Genomic DNA, 25022 nt, shown 5'->3' with positions numbered 1-25022 from the left:
GAGTTGTTCTGGCCTCATTGTTCTAAGTCTATGAAATCTGGACAATCACTTCCATTTGGAAGATTCTGAAGGTCATTTAGCAAGATAAGTTACTGTACAATGAGGTCCTTTCTCAAACTAAACTACAAGTACTCAAACTCTGCTACAGAAAATGCATCTCTGATGGGCTTGCTTAAATTGTTCAAATGCTAAACATAGGTTCGTCTAATAGATTACTGTATAGACAATGCACAGAAGACAAATGCTCATATGGAGGTTAGAGATAGTGATGCAAGGACATCCTCAAGCCATCTCTGAAGATCTTTGGACTCAACTGTGAGACATGGGAGACACTGGGACAGGATCACTTAGCATGATATGTCTGTACTGTACTCTATAAGCAAAGCAGAATTGCAGTGACTCAAAAGAAAAAAATGAGATGTACAAATTTAGAGACATCTCTATTCTAAATATTCCTTTGGACTAATTGTGTCTAAACTGTGGTACAACTTTCTGAGTTTGTATTAGTCTGAACAGTTGGACACATTGTACCTTGATGCCAACACAGTAATGTCACTTTGATCCTATTCCAGCACAAAGGACAAACAACTGGTTACTATCACTTCATTCACACATACAGATGATTGCAAGCAATGGATCTTATGATTAGAAACAACAAGTGGCCTTGAGGCTGAGACAAGAGGTAGCATGTGCCAGGCAAGTGAAATATCTACTATCGCTTCTCTTCAAGACTCTGATGATCCCATGATCCCAATATTCATCTTAGTGAATTCCTTTTTAATGTCTCCACATAAGGAAGCTAGTGCTATGCTATGCTAGCCCTCATTTCTTATTCATGTATTGTCCCTCCTCTTGCTTTATTTCTCCCAAAACCAATCTTTATCTTCATCAAGATTTTAAATCTGTACATCTCTGTACTTTCTCTGTATTTTCTCATCCATTATCCCCTCTCTTAATTTTACTTCCCTTACCTTCCAATGCTGACATGATAGCCAATTCAACTTGTCACTATACTTTCAAATCCCATACCTCCTTGTTCTATCAGTAGTCATTTCCTGCCAAACTTCAATTCTGGATTATTCTCACAATCTACCACTTTTGCTTCATTTCTAGTCTGGCTGTTGAATTAAAATAGAAAAATGATGACTTCAACTATATCTTGTTTGAAGCATACTTTCCTCTTCCAAAATTCCCCAATTCTGTTGAAAGTTTAAGCATTCTTTCAATTTTGTAGGTGTGTAACCTTGGCATTATTCTTGAGTAATGATTTATCTTTATCCCACAAATCTAGTCAGTTGCCAAATCCTGCCATTATGAATTCTACAATATATCTAGTATCTGATAATGTTTCTCTATTCACAAAGCTACTATCTTAGTTCAGGCACTTAGCTCCTCAGCCCTAAATTATTTTAAGAGCTGTCTAATTGGTCTCCTTGCCTCTAGTCTCTCTCCACTCCATGCCTTCCTCAAAAAGGCCGCCACAGTAATTTTCTATAAGTACAGATCTGCCCATCTAAATTCACTCCTGACACCTGATGTAACAACATTTTTCTACTCAATATATTTATAATGACTTACTCCTGAGGAAAAAAAGAATCAAAGAGTGCTGTCTCACATTTTAATGGATCATGCCTTTAAGAAGTCCTTAATTAAATCCAGGAGCTGTGACAGAAGATGAGGATAGAAAAAACAGCTATGATGAACCCAGGTTTTCATTATATCGTAACACTGATTTGTTTAAAAAAAAAAAGTGTTTATGTGTCTGTATATATGCATATCTCTAGATATGTATGTATGTATGTATCAGAAATGTTTACTTATGAAAAGAAATCTCTTTCATTCTCTTCATACATGGAATGTCTAAGTCCAACTTACCTTTGATCTTAAAAGTTCTAAATGAAAACATCACATTCATAAGTCCTGCTTTAGGAAAATAGTAATAAAAATGCTTCCTACTCAGTTTCCATGTGAGCAAAATAACACAGGTAGAATAGAATGATCTCTAAAATTAATTTCTGGTTCAAAAATTCTAAGCACAACTTACAAGTAATGCTGCAGTAAGATTTCCTAATCAAAAATATCCTGAGTATATTACATAAGGCAATTTTAACCTTGCTAGTAAACTAAAGGGGAAAAATCTACCAAAAAATGAAGAACTTCAATTATTATGTTGAATATGAAGTATCTTTACTTATAGTAATAGTATTTGTATTATTCATATAAATCAATGAATAAATGAATGATATATAGTATTTTAAATATGTTAAACTCATCAATATAGATTAAGAGAATCTAGCTACTGCTTACTTAGAAAATTCAGTAAAAACTGAGAAATACTAAATTAAAAAATGGCAATTACTGATATGTTAATATGATATGTTATGCCACAGTTCTCTTTTATTGTCCTGACTCAGTTTCCCTAATTATCTTGACCCAATCCTGACTCAGTTTCTCTAACTGTTCTGCTTCAGTTTATAATTGTCAACTTAAAGTTCAGTCCTGCAAAATCACCCCTCCCTCTTTATCAGAATATTTGATAAGGATAAAAGATCTTCTGTTTTAGAATATCAGAATGCCTCTCCCCATCCCAAGCTATCAGAATGTCAGATACAGTCTTATTAAGATGCCTTTCTCCATCTCAGGGATTCCTCCCTCTCATCTCTGGAGGCTCACCCCAACCCTGTCAGAGTCCCATTCCAGCTCTCAGCACCCTGACTCAGCCCTTGCCTCAGTCTACCCCCTGTGTCTGAGCCAAGTGTATATATGTCATTGAGAACTCACATTGCTTGCTGGATTCTTGGAGACAAAATCTCATTCAGCCCTGGGACCAAAACATGGATCCATTTGGTCCCAGTAAATCTTTCCCTTTTAAATAAATTAAATATTAATCTTTTATCATGCCTCAGTTTCTCCAGCATTACATTTATTCACCTCTACTCTTACTCTCTTTCTAAACCTTTTGCATTCTGGCTCCCAAACTAACCATTCAACTGAAACTGATCTCTCCTGCTACCAATAGTTCAATGACTTTTCTAAATCTTTGTTTTTTCTTGACTCCTCTAAGGCAATCTACTATTTTTTTTTCCTTTCAGACATTTTCTTTTCCTCTAGGTAATTGTTTCATTACCTTCTCTAGGTTCTTTCATTACTTTCTCTAGGTTCTTCTTCTAAAAGTCTGATAAAGTTCTCTGCATAAAGTTTATCCAGGTCACATCCACTAACTATAAATGTATTCCAAGGCTTTGTATTGAGCTCTCTTTCTTCTCTCCCAGGACCTTGCCTTCTCTTATCTGGATATGTCATCAGCTACTATAGACTCAAATTATTTCAGTGCAAATGATCTCAGGTATATCTCCTGATTTATAAGCTTACCTTACTAACCAATTAATATTTTTAATAGGATGTTCAAATTACTTTTGGTACTGACACACACACATGTGGTGACTAATCAATTATAGAACACACACACACACACACACACACACACACACACACACAACTATTGCTACTACTATTACTACTACTATCACCACCTATTTTATTGAATATCCCACAATACTAGGCATCTCCAACTTAAATTGTCTAAAAAATAATTAATTAATGCTCCTCCTGAATCATGCTTCTCTTCTGAATTTCTCAACAATAACATCTTCACAGTCCCTGAGGCTCACAATTGTTATTTTAAAACACTTCTCTTTCATCTGTTTATCCAGTCACTTGCCATAATCTAGTTTTATGTTCACAAAAATTCTAATTCACAAGATATGATCTTTCAAATCATATAATCCCTAAATTAAGACCATCATTGCTTTGTTGGACAAGATTTTTATAAAAGTATTAATTAAGCTCCACTTTAAAAATCTGTCCAGGAGGGCAGTAGACACAGCTTCCTTGAACCCTGTAACTTCTGAAGATTTTTTTTAAAAGAAAAAAAAAAAAACCTTAAAAAAGAAAAGCAAGAGCTATGTAAGAACTAAGTATCACAATAAGGATCATACAAAATATGATAAAATATGATATTTTGAAAAATGAAGGATCTTGGATTATAGTCAACAATAATATATCTAGCAAAATCTGAATACATTCTTATGACGGAAATATACATTTAATGAAAGAAAAGATGTTCAAGCATTTCCAATGAAAATAGCAAGCTATAAAGAAAATTTGACATTCAAACACAGGACAAAAAAGAAACAAAAAGGCAAATGAAGGTGAAATCAAAATGGTTAAGTATGGCTAATGAGGCACATTAGTTTTCATAATTACAAATATTTGTAATGGGTTTTGTTTTGCAGAGGAAGTGGGAGGGGAAAGGAGAGTTTGGATATGTAAAAAAAAAATTAAGTGCGTACAAAAAAAAAATCACAAAAACTTGAGAATGACTGTTATAACTAATGTAGAAAACTAGACAGAACAAATAGAACAATTTAAGAAAGAACAGAAAATCAAAAGGAAAATACTGAAAGACTGCAAAAATTTTATCAATGTAGAGGCCTAATCTGATAATGAAGGATACCTTGTTTCCATAGAGAGGTGGTAGACTACTGCAAAAGACAGGATGTGTTTTCAGACATGGTACAGAGTTCTGAGAGGGGAGGGTACTATGATATAAAAAGTTAAGAATATCAGTAAAATGCATTTAAAAATCTACTAGATGTTTCCATTTTATCAAAGTAGTCTTAATTTCATCCCTTTTTATTGACTTTAATAACATTTATCTGTCAGTTAACAGAATCCAAAAAGTATCCTGAAATATGGATGTAAGTGTCTAAGTATACTGGACTTATATGCATTAGCCATAAGTTGTTAGGGTAAGAGCAGGATATGTATCATAATTGTTGTTTTGCAATAAAGAATGGCATTTAATCTATATGATTTTAACAAATTTTATCTTAACATAAACATACGTATACACACATTTTTAAAAATCTATGTAGGTAAAAGAAAAAATCCATTTAGGTGGAAAAATAATTTCTATAGGCACAAATTCATTCTTTTGCATCTAAGTGAATGAGATAAAGAAAAAAAGTTAAAAATGAATTTGTCTAAGATAACAAAATCTAGAATATCTTTTAAAATAGTCCCTGAGTAACTGATAAATTAAAAAAAAATCTATTAGGCTATTTTCATTGGACTAACCATAGATTAAGAGCCTTATTTCAGTCAAATTTTTTATATTTCATTTCCTTATAACTTTCTCTTTGGGCAATGTCTCATGCTTAGTCACCATCCAAATGTGATTTTTTTAAAGGAGAGAAGGTAGTTAGTTATTTTCATGTTATGCAAGTAGGAAAAAGATAAATGAATATTTCTTTTTAGGTACTAATTTTATTTTCTGCTTATTGAATATAAATTTCATTCTTAAATTTCAGATTTTGCTATATAAATAATTTTTCACTGAAGACTGCTGTCTGTTATCTTGCCCCAAATCTCCTTACAACTATCACTGCTATAGTTTGAGTTACATTTCTTGAAAAAAATATTTTATTCTTCTGCCTGCCTCATCTTAGACATCCTATTAGCTGCCACTTCCTTTCTACTCTACAATACACTAGCTTTCATGTTTTCTATTTACTATTTCTATTTCATATAGTCTGTTCAAGCCTGAGTTACTTTCTTGTTGGGACTACAACTTCAGAAACAGCCTTCTTGGGAAAGGGACCTGTATGTGCCAAAATGTTTGTGGCAGCCCTTTTTGTAGTGGCTAGAAACTGGAAAATGAATGGATGTCCATCAATTGGAGAATGATTGGGTAAATTATGGTATATGAATGTTATGGAATATTATTGTTTTGTAAGAAATGACCAGCAGGATGAATACAGAGAGGCTTGGAGAGACTTACATGAACTGCTGCTGAGTGAAATGAGCAGAACCAGGAGATCATTATACACTTCAACAACAATACTGTATAAGGATGTAGTCTGATGGAAGTGGATATCTTCCACAAAGAGAAAATCTAATTCAGTTCCAATTGATCAATGATGGACAGAATAGGCCACACCCAGAAAAGGAACACTGGGAAATGAGTGTAAACTGCACTTTTGTTTTTCTTCCCAAGTTATTTTTACCTTCTAAATCAAATTCTTCCTATGCAACAAGAGAACTGTTTGGTTCTGCACACATATACTGTATCTAGGATATACTATAACATAATTAACATGTATAAGACTGCTTGCCATTTAGGGGAGGGGGTGGAGGGAGGGAAGGGAAAAGTAGGAACAGAAGTGAGTGCAAGGGATAATGTAAAAAATTCCCCAAGCATATGTTCTGTCAATAAAAAGTTATAACAATAAAAAAAAGAAAGAAAAAGAAACAGCCTTCTTGTTTTTAACCCATTTTCTATAACAGTTCTGAGTGGTCCCCTTCCACTACATAATCTGCTTTCTAAAGAAACTTTTCAGTGGCTCCTCAATGAGGTTAATTAGGCAAAGCATGCATTTCTGTTTCTTTCATTAAATGCCTCCCACTGGCTTGTCTGAATCCTAATTTTTCACCATTAGTACTCAAATTTTGTTACATGCCTAAAATCTGAGGCAGAAGTTAGATGATATTTCGAAGAAGCCATACTTGAACTAACAATAACCCACTTCTTCCAACCACCAGCTCCTCCCCAGGCCAGTTCAGAGTTACCTTTCCTTTCTCAAATTCCTCATTACAATTCTTCCCTAACTTTTCTTCTCTTCTTATATTTCAGATATTGCTGTTTCTCTTCTACAGAACCATAAACTATATGGAATATGATAAGAATCATAACTCTCTTTTTACTAACAGAGGTTAGCACAATCACTCGAATTCAGCAAATACTTTGATAGCTTACACATTCTTATGCTGAAGCTTTAATCATGATTTTTGGTACTTGAAGATTTCTGCTAACAGAGTACAAAGACCTGAATGTTCTCGCATGTCTAAGAAGCAATAAGTATGGACCATGAGACAGACTACAAAGGCTTCCAGAGGAGAATTTAGGTACAGAAGTACAATACTAGAAGATGTGTTAGTGGGTAATGATTTTTTTTTTCACCATGACAATCCATGAAAGAAAAATGGAGTAGAGATCTTGAACTGTCTACTTCTGGGTCACACTTAATCTTCTAGTGTCATTATGAGGAAAATGAGGGAATAGGCTTCTTATAGTCTCTGAGTTTTTAGGTAGTTTATAAACATAAAGCTATTTTTTGGTACTCTGTGAGAACTTTATCTAAGGTCCAACTGCTAAACAGAGAAGTGAAAGAACCCAATGCTACTCTACCAATCTCTATATGAATGAAAACAGAAGATAAAAGGAAAATGAAGTTAAAATGAAGGATGACTCATAAATTTCTATGAGAGGTAAATAAAAGAGTTGGGAAAAATTGGCTTTATATGTATTTTTTAAAAAAGGAAGAGAACAATGGAGCAATTTATAGTGTGGTGGTCTTTATGGGGTTAGGTTAAAAAAATATCATCCTGAAGTTGCTGCAGAGGAAGAGCATGTTTAAAAAATTTTTTTTAAAATGATCAAGATTTGATAACAAAAGTTATCACGTTGCATGGCAAAAATGTCACATGACAAGCCCAGAAAAATCATTTCCCCCCAGTTGCCATTAACTCAGTTAAAGACCCTAATAAAATGAATTATGTGGTTAAAAATAATTTCTATGTTAGGCTAGGAAAACAAAAAGCCTAACAAGTAACAATATAAGAAAAAGTGAAAAAATCTCATTCCTGGCACTTAGGAAGCATCCATCTCTTTATTGTTGCTCCAGGTGTTTTACTTGCACAGAGAACAATTTGTCCTCAGAGAATCACTGGACATTTTGCCTTCTGCAGCTGAACTCTCCATGGATCCACACTGTCCTTACCCTAAACTCAATCTTAGGGTGCAACTAAAAGTAGATATTAATTCTGCCCAGCCAGCTAAGAAGGTAGAAAAGATTTGAACATTGGTAGAAAGAACTTGGTAAAGGTGTTAATATTGTATAGAGCTTCATCAGCCAGGAAGAACAGGGGACTAGCAAACAGATCAGGACAATTTTTTCCCACAAAATAAGAATAGAGATGGGAAAAGTAATAGGAGGAGGCTAAGAAAGATATGAGGTCTACTTCAAGGGTAAACACAAAAAAAATTAAAGAAGGTTTAAGAAAAATAAGATTAAAATCTCTGAAGAAAAAAATTTCTTCATATCTTTTATTTCTTTCTCTTTCTTATTCCTATACTTAGTGGTTGTAGAACTATATCAGATTATACTATGTATAGTTAGGATTCTTGCTTTATGACTGTACTAGTTTCAAACAGTGCTTGCTTTCAATTCTTTTTTTTTTATTATGCACTATATTAATTTTTTAAAATACACATTTCTTTATAAATTATGTTGGGAGAGAAAAATCAGAACAAAAGGAAAAACCATGAGAGAAAAATAACAGAAAAAATGCATATGGCATATATTGATTTATATTCAATTTACATAGTTTCTTTCTGGATGCTGATGGCATTTTCTAACCAAAGTTAATTAGAATTGCCTTGGATCACTGAACCATGGAAAGCTCATAACTGATTATCACACATTCTTGCTGTTGCTCTGTACAATATATTGCTGGTTCTGCTTTTTTCATTCAGCTTTAGGTTCATGTAAATTTTTCCAGGCCTTTCTAAAATCAGTCTGTTGATAATTTTTTAATAGAACAATAATATTCCATTATCTTTATATATCACAACTTATTTACCATTTCCCAATTGATGGGCATCTACTAATTTTCTAATTCTCTACCACCATAAACAGATCTGCTCCAAACAGTTTTGTACATGTGGGTCCTTTTCCCTCCATTTTATGATTTCCTTGGGATACAGACCCGGTAATGGCACTGCTGGGTCAAAGGGTCTGCACAGTTCTGTGGCCCTTTGGGCATAGTTCCAAATTGCTCTGCAGAATGGTTAGTTTTACAACTCTACCAACAAAACTTTAGTGTCCCGGTTTTCCCACATTCCCTCCAACATTTGTCATTAAATTTTCCTGTCATCTTAGCCAATATGAGAGATATGAAGTGGTACTTCTAGAGAGATATACTTTATGATATTAAAAACAGTTCCATTTATGTCTATGCTGGGTTTTTTTTAAACCAATGAGTACCGTAATTTGGTAAATGATATCCCTAACAAAATCATGAGGTTTGGGATCTTTCTTCTTTTAAATATTACAATGTCATTTTTTTTTATAATGCTGATACTTCTTTGCATTGCTGGTATAAATATAACTTGGTCATAATGAATAATAAATTGAACACATGCTGTCATATATTTCTCAGAACATTACATAAAAAATTCAATTAAGTGTTCATTAATGTTATTTTTTAGGTTTTATATTTTGGTATTAAGATTATATTTGTCTCATCAATGAGGCATAGAAGAGTACTTCAGTAACAGCAATAATTTTTTTAAAAAAACGTTTTAAAGAATCATTTTATGACTCAGGAGCAAGAGCTTGTACTTTGGTAGAACCTTTACAAGTGGGTATTTCCTTACCTGATATTGGTCACTTGGTTTTCTATAAATATGCTTATTTTATATTTTTGAAGTTATGTCTGTATTTTTTTTATGTTCTCAATTGGGTCAGAATATAACTGTATAATATGTTATAATTTTTAAAAATTTCTTTTGGTTCTGTTGTGACATACTTTATTAATTTCCTATTTTCTTAATTCATTTTTCTGCTCCCCTCTTTTTAAACCTCAAAGATTGATGAAATTTATTGGCCTTTTCAAAGAATCAGCTTTTCATTTTGGTTATCATGTCTATAGACTCCTTCAAATTTAATTGTTTCTCCAAAGCTTTCACTTTTTTTGTTTTGTTTTGTTTTGGGGGTTTATTTCTTGGCATTTTTATTTTTACAATCCATATTCAGTTCATTAATGTTCCACCTTCTCATTTTGCTAATGATGTATGGGAAGGATATAATTTTCTCTTGAGGATTGATTTTGGTATGTGGTTGCATGATAATCATTATCTTTCACATAATTATAAATTATTTCTATGAGTTTGTTTCTATCATAAGTTATTTCTAAGGAGTTTGGCCACCTCATTATTTTAAAATTAATTTGGCTTTTTCTTTTATTTATGCTCCCTAAAGAGTTTAAAATTTTTATATTCTAATAGCCTTAAAGATCTATTTATATTTAATTGTAAAATTTCTGTGACCTAATCCCATGGCGCATTTTTATAAAAATCTAAATGAGGCTAAGAAATAGAGTATTTAACAATCACATTCAGAAAATTAAGTGTTTAAGCTCTTTAGATTCATCAGCAATTTAAAAAAATCTTTTTTCTTTTAGCTAATTTGTCCAAAACAGGAAAACATTTAATACCCTTAATAATATTTTTTTACTATCCTGTGCTCTTGTAAACTAAATAAATATTTAATTTAAATATTAAAATTGTTGTGTGTTTGTAGTTTATGTCTTTCCCTCCAGTACACTGTAATTTCCTTATTTATTTCTCTGTTATGAAGTTTTATTTTTGATGTCAGATGGCATGACTAAACTTCTGTTATTTCTTTTTCTAATTCACCTGACACATAGTAAACTTTTCAGGCTAGGGGTGTGTGTGGTCATATTTTAGGTTATGTTTTTGCAAACAACACATTGACACAATTTATTATTTCTTCATTTTATTAGATTACTTAATCCATTCACTTTACAAATTGTGACATATATATATCATTATTCATTTGTTTGGAATTTTTTAATGATTTAGGAACTTTTTTGTTCCTTTTCTCATGTAACTTACATTGACAGAAATTTTAAAGCATGGGTAAACTATAAATAAATGAATGAAATTTAAAATTTTAAACACACCCTATAAAAACAAAGGATAAAAATAATAGTTCAGAGAGCCCAAATAAAAGCGACAAAGGTAATAATGAAATCCTAATAAGTGATTTAAAAATAAATACAAAATAAAAAAGTTATTTTGATAAAGAAGACAATAATGAAATGATATACCAATAATTTTTGAATGAAGTAAAATGCAATCCTTGAGGAAAATTTTATACTGTTAAAATAAAAGTGTAGGAAATACAAATGAACAATTCTGGCATTAAAAAATTCCAGAAAAATTCAACAAAATCAACAAGTAATAACAACAAAACATAAATCAGAAACTCTGTAAATCAAAAAGATTTTAAAAATTGAAAATAAGATAAAACAAGTCTGAAAATGGAATTCATAAAATCAGGAGTTATTAACAATGCAACAAAATAGATCTACTATTTGATCATTGTTTTAAGAGGAAAATTTAATTCACAATATTAGAAATAAAAAGCAGTAGGCTCCCAAGAATTCATAAAGCTAAAAAGGCAATTAAAAGAAAATATTCTGTCCAATTAAATGACAATAAAAATTGATAATCTAAATGAAATATTAAATAAAATATTACCAATAGACAAAAATATATCAAAAAGATTATCCATTATTATTACAAGACTGAACTTACACAAGAACAGTAGGCTAGTTGAATATTAGGGAAACCATTAATATAATTAGGCTACGTTAACAACAAGAACAATAAAATTCATATGATTAAAAAAACCAGATGTAGCAAAAAGCTTTAAGCATAGAAAACCCATTCCTGTTTTTAAAAAATTACAAAATAGCAATAAATGAAGCTTTCCTTAACATGGTAAATGTAAAGAAAGTCAGCATGGGACTAAACTAAAGGGTATTTTCCATAAAGATCAGAAGGATAGGCATGGCTGTTCATTACTATCCAAAATTAAGGTAGAAATGTTGATTATAGCAATAAGAGCAATAGAAGAAATAAGTATAATCCAAGATGAAATAAAATTATCACCTTTTGCAGATATGATGATTAGTTTAGAGAATGCTAGAATCAATTTAAAACTAAAAGATACAATAATTTTAGTAAACAAAATACTTGAGAGTCTATCTCAATATATTAAAATGACAATGCTGTTTTTTTAATTGTTTTGGTTGTTTCTAGTTCTCTGTGACCCAATTTGGGGCCTTCTTAGCAAAGATAACAGAGTGATTTGCCATTTTTCTTCTCCACATAATTTCACAGATGAGGAAACTAAAGCAAAAAGAGTTAAGTGACTTGACCAGGTTCATAAGCTATAAAGTATAGTAAGATTTCAAAAAAGGAAAAGGAGTCTTCCTGACTCCAGGCCCTTGCTGCCACCTAGCTGTTCCTACCTCCCACCCTGAAATAATAATACTATCTAAATTTATTTATTCAATACAGTACCAAATAATAATATAGCTTAGTATGTTGAAATAAACAAATTACAGGCATAAAGAAGAAATTACTTCCATAGCAAAGAAAATGGAAAAATTTGATTACATAAAAGTTTAAAATTCTTATATCATATACACAAAAAACACATAGCTAAAATTAGAGGGAAAAGATAAAGGGGAAAATGGTTTTTATAGCATTTTTTTGATAAGGTTCTCATTTGCAAATCATGTAAGGACTTGATTAAAATTTATGAGAAAGTTAGCCACTCTTTAATTCAAAGCATCATGAAGAGAATCGAAAAATCCCAACTATCATCAACAGGCAAATGAAAAAATATTCTAAGTATAGCCTAAGTCACTAATAATTAGAGAAATTCAAGTTAAAATAACTCTAATATTCTACCTCATATCCAATTGATTGGTAAAGATAACAAAAAAGAAAAATCACCAATATTAAGGTAGAGGAGTTTCAGGAAAACAAGAAAATTAACAAACTCTTGGTTGAGCTGTTAATTTGGATACACATCTCTTAAATTACTAATTGCATATGCTCTTTGACCCAAGGATACCACTATTTGGCAAATACTGGAAAGATCGAATAAAGAGGAAATGGACCAATATGTAACAGAAAAGGGAACAGGATTTTTATATATTTATATATTGTTTACTATATAACTGGCTAAATACTTTCTTCAAGTGTTATCTCAGTTGATCCTCATAACAATCCAGTAAGACAGGTGTAATATCCCCATTAAAAAATAATAATAATAATTCAGGAAATTGAGGCAAAATAGAGGTTAAATGAATTGTCTATGGTCACAATAGTAGTCACACAGCTAGTAAGAAAGACATCCTAACTCTAGGCCTAGAACCCTATCCTCTGAGCCATTAATTAATCTAAATGTAGCTGTTGCCACAGATGGCAAATAACTAAAAACTAATTAGATGTCCAACAAATGAAGAATGGCTGAATGAATTATATTACATGAATAATAAAAAAATTATTTTGGTGTAAATAAAAGCACTTAGCCAGTATAAAGAGAGTACAATCAGAACAATTCATATTATAACAATATTTTAAATAAAAACAACTTAAAAGACTTAAAAAACATGATAAATATAATGACTAAATGTAATTCTACAAGATCTCGACAAAAAAGGTGATAAGAAATGACTGAATGAAAAAGACTTAGCAGGTATAAGGAAGAGAAAATAGATTTTTAAAAAAGTAAAACAAGTTAAATTTTTATAAATTATAAAAACAATGAATTATGTAAAAGAAAATTATAATGAAACAACATAGCAAATTTTTGGGATTTGCTAAAGCAGTTTAAAAAAAAAATTAGATCCCTACAAAACAGAAACAAAACAGAACAAGTGAAGATTAAGGAATTAAATACAAGTATTGTAAAAAAAATAGAATGCCAATAAGTAAATTTAGAACAAGCACAGAAGTGAAGCTATCAAGACCAGGAGAAACAGATAAATTGAAAATCAAGATAATAAAAACTACAATGTTTCTTTACAATGAAAATAAGACTGATAAGCCTATAGTCAATTTAAAAGTTCAGAAAAATCTAATAAACATAAGAACAAATTAATAAGATGAAATCACAATAAAATACAAGAAAGGGAATTTTTAGAACCTATTCTACAGAGATGTCAACAAAACTGAAAACAGAAAAAATACAGATTACCTTCAAAAATATAAAATAGCCAGAATAGAAATCTTAACGTAGATCTTAATGCAAGGGAAGTAAAAGAACTGTGTGTAAAAGATCTAACAAAGAGGAGATAAAAAGAATACCTCCTATTTAGGCAGTAACATTTTTTAAAATTAAGCTTTTAAAGAAGAATTAATATTAATAATATAGAAATTATTCTCAAATATTGAGAAACTAATCTACCTGATTCTTTTTATTAAATATTGTTATAATACCCAAATGAGGGAAGGATAATGCAAAGACAAATTATAGGCCAATTTTGTATTAATTCAAAAATATTTTAAGAAAATCCTGTTAAAAAGATTACAACAATGTATACAATAAATTATTCATTGTGGCCAAGTTGGATTTATATAAAAAATGCAAAAAAAGTATCATTACTATGAAAAATACTGTTAAAAAAAGCATCAAAACATGTAATTATCAAATAGTTCCAGAAAAAGACTCAGACCAATTATACACTGGGGAGGTGCACACTAGAATAATGACCCAGTATGGAGAGTACTGAGGGATCACTTTTCAAGGTAAATGAAACAAAGAATGGTAACACAGAACAATATAATTTAGTTTTTTAAAAAGCATAATGCTACTACTTTGCCCCCCCCCCCCAAAAAAAGGTGTTGAAAAAAGTATGTAATGGTTAACTTGTAATTCTTTCCCATCTAAACAAGATCTTTATTAGAAAAATGTACTTATACATTAAGATGATCTTTGAAAAGGGAATGGATATTCTATTATAAAGAATTCTGTAATATTCTGTAATAAATCTTTTAGTAACATATTAGAGTTTAGTTAGACTGAAGATACAACAGTTAGGTTTTCTACTGCATCTTGAGTCAGCACCAATTTTCTTTGTCCTAACACTGTATAGTGATAATTCTGGGAGAGAGAGTGAGGCAAATGACTTCATGAAATCTCCTCTTTCTTTAGAGCTTCAGTTAGGGAGTAATTGATTTCAACTTGAGGTAGTCATTTCAGTGGCTTCAATACTGATTGATGATCTGTTGAGAACACTATGGAAATATTCTGTCCATCTCTATAGGATCATGTCCTTATTACTCATCAATGTAGTTCTGTCAGCATTAAGTAGTTGATATGTAGCATAAGTCTTTGAACCATAAATAGCTTTTAGAGCATCATAAAAGTGCTTTGAATTCTTGTTTCCAGCATAAAACTGAATTTCACCTGTCTTTATACTGAGTAAGGAATCCTGCAACACTCTTAAGCTTTGTTTATTTTTTACTTTTGATGAAACTGAATGCTACTTTCTTAAAGATGGATGAACTATCCTGCAGGTATATCCTGTAGATTTCTTTTTTTTTTCCCCATAGCAGCTTCTGAATCTCCTCATCATTTTCAAAAACCAGTCATAATTTTTGCAAGTGTTCTGACCCAGAAGAGTAAATGCAGTGCTCTACACCAAATCTCTTAAAGCCATCTACTCCTTTTCTGCTCCATTGTTGCCAGTTGTATAATGGTTCAATTTGGTCAAAAAAAAAAAAAAAAAAGAAAATAAAAGAAAAGAAAAAAAGAAAAAAGCAATACAAGGACACTTGCAAAGTCTCTCTTAAGAACTTTAGAACTGATTATATGACATAGGAGACACTGGCACAGAACTGCCCAACAATGTGTGCCTTTATTACAGAAAGTGCTGTCTTCTATGAGTAAAATAGAATTGAATTGGTTCAGAAGAAACACAAGATGCACGAAGTTAGAAAATCTATCCCAAATATTTATAGGGACTATTTGTGTTCAATCTGTAGCAGAGCATTTTGAGCTTGTATTGGTCTGATCAGCCATAGTCAGACACACTAACTTGACTCCAATGTAGAGAAGTCATTTTGGTCATCTTCAAGAAAGAAGGACAACAATTCTCTTCTCTTTTTCTGTGCCCTGTATTCATCTTAATTACCTATGCAACAACAGCCAAAAAACAAAAAAACAAACAACAACAACAAAAAAAAACCTCTGGGCTTTGCTGCTAAGTTATGGGACTCTACCAAGAAGGACTACCAAGGCCATCTCCACCTTTGGTGCCCAATAAGTCTTCTGTCATGTTGCAGGAACACCCTTGTTGAGCAAGAAGCAATGATTTATGATCATGGGAATAGGTGTGTGAACCTAAGAGTCACAGTAAGTGATTCAGGAAGAGGGATGCCTGAACAAAAGCTCTTGCCTGTGAGATTTACTGAATTGCTGGATTGACTCTCCTCCCATTGGCAGATACCATGCAAATGCAAAGCCCATGAGCTGTTTCTCTGAATGGTGATTGGAGATTGTCTACTGTTCTTATGCTGATCACGCTTGCAAAAAAGCATATCAATGAGCTTGTATGGCTTAATAAGCTGGAGGTCTCCCACCTCATTTATCTCGCCTCTGAAATCAAAGGGCTCATGTATTTTGAGTTCTTAAAAGATGGCTGCAACAACTGGTGCCTGAGCAGGGACTTGGAACAGTGCCAGAGTGACCCTTTCGCAGTCAAGCACTGCTAGGTGATGCTATGCCTAGCACTTGAAACTTAGCAGGAATTTAATTATTGATCAATAGGCTGAAATACTACATACTTAAAATTGTGTAGGCACTGTTGGTATGAGAACATAGAATTTAGAAATGGAAAGGCCCGTAGAGGTATAGAATATAAAATTGTTACAAAAAAAGTTGCTAGTTATAGAAAAATATATAATTTTGTTGGCAAGGTAAGAATTTGGACATACATTATGAAGAACAAAGAAGTGTAAATTAATGAAGACATCATGAACTATGGTAGTGATGAACAGATTTCATTTATTCAGAGGACATTGTTTCCTACTCTAATTTGGATAATTTCTGTTTTACTTTTAGAAACTTACAACCTCTTTTTAATGTTATTTTCCTCAATATGTAAAATGAAGGTGTTGGACTATATGATCATTAAGGTCCTTTTTCAGTCCTTTAAAACTGATTGGAAGTACTAAGCTCCATGGCTGTTCTATAAGCACTACAATTAGTAGAGATTATCAGGCTTTGAAATATACAAAGGCAGCTTCATAGAAAAAGATTGTTGAAGATTGGATGGGATTCAAAAAGCAGAATATATGAAAGGTCTTCACAGAGAATTGGAAGAGTGAAGAGATAAGAGATAAATAAAAATTGTGTTTGTAGATGTATTTGTATATGAATGTATATTAACTGTGAAGTAGAATAACAAAGGGTTACATGTAAGGAGAAAGAATTTAGAGAAACTACATTTACTAGTGTGAAGCAATATCTACATTGGGTAACAGAAGAGTATAAAAATCATTAAATAGGCTGGGGCAAAGTTATGAAGGATTCTGAGTACCAAGTTAAGAAATCTGGACTTAAATGTGCTGGATATCAAGCAATTCTCAAATTTTGCTAGATATTTCTTCAAGAGAAACATTTATTTATCTTACTAAGTATAAAGCATGAGTTTGATGAAAGTTTTTTAATGAATTTTTTTGTCAGTTATGTGCAAAATTGATTTTGTGTACAGACACACACACACAAAATCAAAATAAAAGTCAAGGTTAGAAAACAGGAAAATAAAAAAAACCTAAAAAACTAAACAATAAAAATCTGGTCAGTATTATATCCCTACTGGCCATTTAGCTTAAATTATAAGTTTTTATAAAACTTCCTAGTTGAGAATTGGGAAGAAGTAATATTTGAAAGTGAGGTCCTGAGGCATATAGATAACATGAAAAAGAGGATTACTCCGAGTGTTTTGCCAATAAATGAAATTTCAGCCACTTATCATTTTATTAAATTAAATTTAAATTTAAATAGATATAAAGAGTTATCAGCATTTCTATTTGTTAGTAACAAGGGTCGGCAGCAAAAGATAAAAAGGGAAATTCCATTTAAGATAACTGTATATTCAGAATAAAATATTTGGGTGTCTACCTGTAAAGACAACCCAAGAACTATATGAACACAATTATAAAATATTTCTCACACAAAATTAGATCTAAACAATTGGAAAAATATTAAATGCACATAGGTGGCCTAAGCTAAAATAATAAAAATGAAGTGGGATTTTTAAAGAAAGCAGTCTAATTTATAACTTATGAAAGTAAATGAGATTTTGTGGAGTTCCTAGGGCAGAGTCAAGATGGCGGGGTGAAGTCAGGAAGTTGATCCCACTTTCCCAGTTTCCTGTCAAAAACCACAAGCATATGGACAAAGTCAGATGGAATGAAACCATTCTCCACACCTCAAGAGAGATTGGAAGGACTTCAAGAAAGGTCAGTCCCCAAACTCCAGCTTCTTGTGTTAGGAAATCCAATGATTCCTGCTGGTTTTTAAAGTTCTTTAACAGTCTTCTTATTAGCCATGCTCTTTCAGGGTCAGATGTTTCTTAGATTTTCTCCTTTGTTTTGAGGTCTTTCTCTTTTTTCTGTCTCTCTCTGATGGACAAGGCGAATATGACTCATTGGCACCCATCTGATTCCTTCTCCTGCTGAAGAAATACAAGCAAACCCTCTCCCCCAGTTAACCTATCTGGTTTCCTTCTATTTACAGCTTTCTAAATCTCTTCTCATCATCTGGCAATTACATTGGAGTTGTTTGCACTGGACACAGCCCTGTTGGTTTAAAGGGCCTGTATTCTCCCCAAGTGTAATCCATTTTTGCAATCTGATTGCCTTTTGACTGACTTATCAGGTAATCCCTTTCTGCCATGTGATTACTTTTCTGCTGGTTGATCAAATCAGAGTCCTGACCTTCTAAAGGCTCTTTGGGTGTAACATCAGCTGCCATCATGCCCCAGGTCTTTTTTTGCCTGGGGCCCTGGACCTGGGCCCCTCATCTCGTTTCCCTGAATTATTCTACACTCTGATGCCCAATGGAGTCCTCTGTTGCATTTTGGACATGGGGTTTTAGGTCTTCTCTCACCCTGTCTTCTCACTGTATCTCCATACCTACACTGAGTTTAGATGTCCAATTTTTCCACACTGAAAACATCGCCGAGTTTCTCTAGAAGTCCCTTGCCAGGAGGGACCCTGTCTTTCCATGTTCATCATAGTCAGGGTGTAAAAAGCATTTGTTCCCACTGTAGCACAGAATCTTATGATCTCCTCTAAAGGAGCATCTTTGTCTAATCCCCATATAATTCTTTTGCAAATCTCATTGGCATTTTCCTTAGCCAGATGTCTGGTCATTACTTCTGTAGCTGCATTTTCTTCAATAGTTCTTTTGACAGCAGTTTGCAAACATCCCACAAAATCTGCAAAAGGTTCATTGGGACCTTGCTCTATTTTAGTGAAAGCCTCTCCCTGATCTTTCTGTCCAGGGAGGACACCCCAAGCTTTTATTGCAGCCTTAGCAATTTGCTCATATATTGTCATGGTATAATTAATCTGTTCTGAATTCTCTCCATACCGACCTTCACTAGCTAAGTGCTCAAAAGTGAATTGTGTGTTAACTCCTATTTCCAAGTTGCATCTGACTTGGATTTTACATAATTCATGAAACTCTGCAAGCCATAACAAATTTTCTCCAGGTTCTAGGCATGTCCTTGCTATGGATTTCCAATCATTGGGATTAGGACTTCATAAGACAAACCACCTAGTAACATTTTAACATAAGCCGATGTAGCCCCATAAAGGGTACAACCTTTTTTCAAATCTTTAATTTTATTCAAATCTAAAGGTGCATATCTTATCCTTTTTTGAACTACAGAATCAATCTCTTCAATCATAGGATATGCATGTATAAAATCACTTATATCCTGTCCTCCTCTCTTAGCTTTAACCAATGCTTTTTCTAATCTTGTCATAGGCTTAGGCTGCTTCACAGGCAATTCTGTTTGTGTTTCTGCCTCTTCCCCTCCTCCTTCTTGCTCCACCCCCCCGGAGGGTTAATTGAGGGAGGAGATGAGAAATGCTCCTATTGCTCAGAATTGTACTTAACTTCATTGTTATTTGATTCATCCTTTTCACCTAGTTTAGTTGACACTTCCCCATTTTGCTCCTTCTTCTCTTCCTTTAGAATAACAATTTTTAAAGCCATTTGGATTAAATTGTAGGTATGAAATGTGTCTTTGGAAATTGAGTTTGGTCTGGAATTGTAGTGTTCACATAATTGCTTTCCTACTAATTCCCATTCATCTGGATCCAATTCTTCTTCCAGAGAAAAACAAGGACATATGACCTTCACAGTTTTTAAAAATTCAGTAATATCCTCCAAAATTATAATCAATCCTTGGCTTTTCATAACCTTGATGATGCTCTCTAAACATTTTCCTTGAACAGAAGGTGTTTGCCCCATTTCACTATAAGAGATTGCTAGTTTAGCCCTTAACAAGTTAAGTTCTTTATTTGTCTATTAGAACGCTCACGTAATCTTTAACAAACTTTCCTTGTTATTCACGGTTCTGGGTCAGAGAGACTGAGATCTGGATCGAAGGCTTTTCCACTGGAATCAGAATCGTGTCATGTCCCTGTTTGGGCGCCAAATTGCCATGGTCCAGTCTAGCTCCTCTGAAGGGCTCAGAATAAGTCCTTAAATGCGAAGGTCTGGGCCAGCTCTACTGAAGGGCTCAGAATAAGTCCTTGTCAGGATAAGCAAAAGTCCTTGCCCAATGTTGTAGAAGCCAATTTGTAATATGCTGTTGTCTCCAGAAGCTGCCAACTGCTCTCTGGGAGGAGATCTGTTGTGTCAACTCAAATCTTTAGGGCAGATTCTTCTTCTCATAGAGAACCGTTGTCTCCAGACAGTTGCCATTAACTCTCGTCCAGAGTAGTGACTTCCCTCTTTTATCCTCCCAGAGAATGGGCGTGGGAAAATGCAAGGGCTTCTGGGAAAAATTACTTCAACCAATGAACTTCCTCTTCCCCAGGAATTCACAAGTAAAAACTCCCAGTAAAGGCCAGAAACTAGAGAATTGTCAAGTACCGACTTAGCACTTAGTAAGAACCTAATATCTCATTATCTCATTAGCACTTAGTAAGAACCTAACAAGAACTCACTATTTTTGTGAATGATAGTGGTGGTAATTGGTATCCTGGTCTTATTGGGAATGAATGCATCTAGCTTCTCCCCATTACCAAAAAAAAAAAAAAAAAAAAAAAAAAAAAAAAAAAAAAGAATAATTCCTGGGAAAACTGGAGAAATAACATGTCAGAAACTTGGCATAGACCTACATCTCACACACCATACAAAAATAAAGTCAAAATGGGTACATAATTTAAGTATAAAGAGTGATACTATAAACATATTAGGAGAGCAAGAGATAATTTACCTATGAGAGTGTTGGAGAAGGGAGGAATTTATGACCAAAGAACTAGAGAACATTATGAAATGCAAAATAGACAATTTAGATTAAATTATTATTATTATTTTTAACAAACAAAACCAACAGAAACAAGATTTAAAAGGAAGCACAAAGCTGGGAGAAAATGTTTTATAGTCAGTGTTTCTGATAAAGGCCTAATTTCTAAAACATGACAAGCTGAATCAAATGTATAAGAATACAAGTCATTCCCCAATTGATAAATGGTCAAAGGATATAAAGACAATTGCCAGATGAAGAAATTAAAGCCATCTATAATCACATGAAAAAATGCACTGATTTGAGAAATTTGAGAAATTTAAGACAACTTTGAGGTACTGCCTCACACCTTGCAGATTGGTTAAGATGCCAGGAAAAGATAATGATAAATATTAGATGCGATGTAAGAAAACTGGGACACTAATGCATCATTGATGGAGTTGTGAAATGATCCAACCATTCTGTAGAGTAATTTGGCACTTATGCTCAAAGGCAGTAAAACTGTGCACAGTCTTTGATCCAGCAGTGCCATTACTTGATCTGTATCTGAAAAGTACCCACATGTGTAAAAATGTTTGGAGCAGCTCTTTTTGTGATAGCAAAGAATTGGAAAATGAGTGGATACCCACCAGTTGGGAAATGGCTGAATAAGTTATGATAGATGAAGATAGTGGAATATTATTATTCTATTAAAAAATTATGACCAGGCTGATATTAGAAAGGCGTGGAAAGATTTACACAAACTGATGCTGAGTGAAATATACTGTAACCAGAAGTATACTGTACAGAGTAACAGTAAGAATGTGTGATAATCAATTATGAAAGATTTGGTTCTTCTCAGCAGTTCAGTGATCCAAGGCAATCCTAATAAACTTTGGATAGAAAGTGTCATCTGCATCCAGAAAGAGAACTATGGAGATTGAATATCAATCAATATATGATATGTACACTTTTTTTCCTGTTATTTTTTTTCCTCATAGTTTTTTCTTTTGTTCTGATTTTTCTCTCCCAACATAATTCATATGGAAATATGAAAAAACAAACCAAAAAAAAATGTAACTAGGGAAAAATAATTAAAAAAAATTTTTTTTAAATGAGACTTTGTGAAAAATATGTACCAGAATTACATTAATAAGTATGGACTTCAAAAGAAAGTTAAATAAGTTTATAACATAATTCCAGCATTGTATTTGGTATCACCAAGTGATATAAACTTGAAAAATAAGTCTCTTGTCCATAATGAATTTTCAATCTAAATGATTGAGGTTATAATCTAATTACTTTTAAAAGTAAATGTTAAAAAGAAATTTTATAAAAGCAACAAAAATTAAATCAACAATATTTATTATAATTGGTTTCCATATTGTTTTACATTGACAAAGTTGGGTTAAGTATTTATTGAAAATATTTATGATGTACCTGACTTGAATTTTTTGTGATTTCACTCTTAGAAAGAAGGTTATTTTACCTTAACAGAAAGGCTCAAGAAAACTAAATTTAAAGAATGTTAATCATGAGAGGAACACTATATGGGCCACTGAACAGAATTACAAAACAAGCTGGAAAACAGTTAAACAGTTCCTGACCCCGAGAATACAATTGGCTAGAAAATGCCCCCCCCCCCCTTTTAAACAACTCAGTCCCTCAGGAGAGACATATCATATACAACAGATATTTACAACTAAGATAAGAAATGTGATTGCTAAACCTTTTTTTTTTTTTAGTAGAAATAAACACAGTTATTAAAAATAAAAAAAAAAGAAAGAAAAATCATGATGAAAAGTAGCAGAATAGAAAAAAAAATTAGAGATTTCTAAAATACCAAAGAGTCTTTTAGTTGGCAAGATTATTATACAAGAAAATGAAATAAATTTGAAAAACAAAAAACAAATCAAAGCTCAAAGTAACTTAAATGCTGGTGACAAACACAGGGAAAAGGCTTCAAGTTTCCTTGAAAATACTGAAGAAAAAAATCTATCACTATATTTTGGGAAATATGCAAAATCTTAAAAACAATTAAAGAAACTAACCAAACAATTTTCTGGAAATAAACAAGATTAAGAGATCTGTAACAAGAAGAAACTCCAAATTCAACTCACCCAAGCACATGATCTTCAAGACTTCAAAACTGGGATGATAAAAATCTTTCAAGCTGCTAAAAAAAAAGAAAGACATAATCACTTACCAAGAAGCAATAAAATTGTATCAAAAAAAATGACCAAAGATATTTTAAAAGTTTTATTCACACTCTTATTATACATGTATTATTTGTAGTATATATTTTAAAAGAAAAATAGAATGGGTAGTGGAAAAAGGGCTCATTCTCAATTTCTAAGTTAAGAATTATTTAAAAAAAAAAACATACATAAAAACCCCAGAGAGATGTGAATAATATGTAAATCAAGCTAAATAATGTTTTAAAAAAATCTTAGTTGAAGTAGCACAAGAAACTTATGAACTTAACTGTGTTTTTAAATAGTGCTTTAGCTGCTTTAATAGCAGATAATTTTTCTATAAGATGATACAGAATAACTCATCTTATAATGGTTAAAATATTGAGTTATAAAGTTGATTTAGAACAACAAGTATGGCAACAGAGAAATGAATAATGAAAAAATGAAAAAGTAAAACGTGCTTTACAATTATGTGTAAGTTAAAAAGATAGGTGAATATGGAGAAAAGTCATTGTTAGGACTACTACTTCATAAGAGAGTGAGGAAAACATGATTTTTTTTTTATATGTATTTGAACCGAAATTTAAAATTAGTACTTTTTTTCTCATGTTTTTAAAGTTTTGGCTTAGGACTAGAAATAATTTTTAAAATTAATCTTAAAAATGTGTGCAAAAAATCAATGCTAAAACATGTATAGATTTAAGTAGAGGAATTATAATTCACATTAGATAAAAAATATAGAAGTACAAAAAATATCTGATAAAATGAAATTCAAACTAGAGAAATTTCTTTTTTAAATGACGAAAATTAAAAGCACCACCAAAAAAGGTGGTTTTGTTAATTCCATCAATTATGAACACTGAAAAAAATCAAATCCAGACCTCTCATTTCATTATGTGGGGGGAAACTGCCATATGGAAACTTTCCCCATCTCTGTACAGATACTACCTGATATTCTAGAGAGGATTTAGGCACTTGAGTGGTTAAATAAGAATTTGCCCTCAGTTATAAAGTTAGTTTCATTTAGAGGAAACATTTGAAGCCCTGTTCAACCTAGGTTGATTTCAAGAGGAACAAGCCCTTTTTCTACTACTCATTCTATTTTTTCTTTTAAAATATATACTACAAATAATATAAGAATTAAATTAATAAAAAAGAATTGTAACTTTGAAGAATTATTAAAAAATTAGTAATAATCTGGGAATTTCAAATCATACACAAGTGGAACATAATGAACTAAGAAAAAAGATAAGAAGTAGTATATTTGAACAGGATGAACTAGATTCAATGGATACATGGAGTTGTACTTAATGAAAAAAAACACAAAACAAAAGATCACATAATTAATTCTCCTCCCCTGCTCCAACAAACATGTAACATTCACTAAAAATGATCACCTTCTAGGTCATAGCAAAGTCTTAGGAAAATGCATAGTAGCAGAAATTTTAAATAATAATTCATGTATGAGGTTTCAGGATATGCAACTAAAAACAGATTATTAATATGATCAAAAATTCAGTCGATATAAAAAATAACGATTTTTTTGATTAAGAAAACAATTATAGCAGATTATACAAGAAATAAAAAAACATGAATATAACATTATTATTGTTATAACATATTAATGGA

At 32.1% G+C, this 25022-nt stretch overlaps 1 protein-coding gene across 23 annotated transcripts in view; it reads right to left on the bottom strand.

Moving 5' to 3' along the window:
- MBD5 (methyl-CpG binding domain protein 5) overlaps positions 1–25022 on the bottom strand; it is a 395786-nt gene that overhangs the window by 234019 nt on the left and 136745 nt on the right. For 17 of the 23 annotated variants that reach the window (XM_074302158.1, XM_074302143.1, XM_074302145.1 and 14 more), the window contains one exon: positions 23319–23374. The gene's annotated coding sequence lies outside the window, so the exon portion shown is untranslated. The remainder of the gene's footprint in view (positions 1–23318; positions 23375–25022) is intronic. The other 6 variants (XM_074302146.1, XM_074302144.1, XM_074302154.1 and 3 more) reach the window with 1 other exon arrangement.

The sequence above is a fragment of the Sminthopsis crassicaudata genome, chromosome 3, assembly GCF_048593235.1.
Source record: "Sminthopsis crassicaudata isolate SCR6 chromosome 3, ASM4859323v1, whole genome shotgun sequence".
Taxonomy (NCBI): domain Eukaryota; kingdom Metazoa; phylum Chordata; class Mammalia; order Dasyuromorphia; family Dasyuridae; genus Sminthopsis; species Sminthopsis crassicaudata.
Note: the sequence above shows the minus strand (reverse complement) of the source record. Positions and strands in the feature narration are given on the sequence as shown.